This window comes from Peromyscus eremicus, chromosome 10, assembly GCF_949786415.1.
Source record: "Peromyscus eremicus chromosome 10, PerEre_H2_v1, whole genome shotgun sequence".
Taxonomy (NCBI): Eukaryota; Metazoa; Chordata; class Mammalia; order Rodentia; family Cricetidae; genus Peromyscus; species Peromyscus eremicus.
This window is the reverse complement of record NC_081426.1, coordinates 82,746,772-82,747,883: the sequence shown is the minus strand read 5'-3', so window position 1 is coordinate 82,747,883 and position 1,112 is coordinate 82,746,772. Positions and strand designations below refer to the sequence as shown.

At 41.1% G+C, this 1,112-nt stretch overlaps 1 non-coding gene across 1 annotated transcript; it reads right to left on the bottom strand.

The window, feature by feature from the left end:
• Positions 1–681: 681 nt before the first annotated feature.
• LOC131921331 (U1 spliceosomal RNA) lies at positions 682–843 on the bottom strand. Its single transcript, XR_009381957.1, has one exon. It is a non-coding gene; the product is annotated as a U1 spliceosomal RNA (small nuclear RNA).
• Between the last annotated feature and the right edge of the window lie 269 nt (positions 844–1,112).

The following is a 1,112-nucleotide window of genomic DNA, read 5'->3' as shown; positions in this document are numbered from 1 at the left end:
TACATAGTCTTCGATAACCTGCCTAGGGAATGGTTCTACCTGCAGTGACCGGGACTCGCCTACATCAATTAAAAATTCAAGACCACCTCCGTAGACATGTCCACAGACCAGCCTTGTAAAGACAATTACTCAATTGAGATGCCTCTCCCTGCCCCCAGGCGATTCTAGGTTAGCCAAGACAATGGTTTTCTGTGAACTTTCCTCCTCCTCCTCTTCCCCCTCCTTTTTCCTCTCCCTCCTTTTTTTTTTTTTTTTTTAAATAGAAAAGAGGTGATAATTTCTCTTGGATACAATGTTAAGTAGATGAGGAGCCTACATCTCTAACCATCATGAAAGAGACATGAGCTGGGGCTGGAGAGATAGTTCGGTGGCTATTCAAATGTACTGCTCTTGCAGAGGACCTGAATTCAGTTCTCAGTACTCATGTTACATGGTTTACAACCACCTGTAACTCCAGCTCCAGGGGATCTGATGCCTTTGACCTCCATGGACACCTGTATGCATTCTCACATACCCACACACAAGAATATATATAGATTAAAAATAAAATAAGTATTTTTTGTAAAAGGAGAGTCATGAGCTATTTTTTGTTTCTCTCTCTCTCTCTCTCTCTCTCATCTCTCTCTCTCTCTTTCTCTCTTTCTCTCTCTCTCTCTCCCTCATTTTAATATTCTTTACTTTCATGGAGAGCACAAATGCAGTCCCCACTACCACAAATTATGCAGTTGAGTTTCCCAAATTTGGGGAAATCACAGAGGTCAGCACATTCGGAGTGCAATGGATAAGCTTCACTCTGGGAAAACCACCTTCATAATCATGGTATCTCCCCTGCCAGGTAAGTATTGTTTCTCTTTTTTTTAATCTGTCGCCTCAGATCTCAATTGGGCATTTTTGCTATAGACTTCATTTATGTTTTTATTTATTGAGTAAATATTGGGAGAGCCTATCTGTGTTAGACACCAAGGAGATGTTCCCCAGCAAAGGGTTACTATACTGATTGCCTGTGTTTCGCTGCCATAGGTTTCAAAGCTGAGCAAAGATAATTAGTACATCAGGAAGCTGTATTAGAACAGTAGCATAAGTGTGATGTGCTGTTTTCATGATTAGCTCTC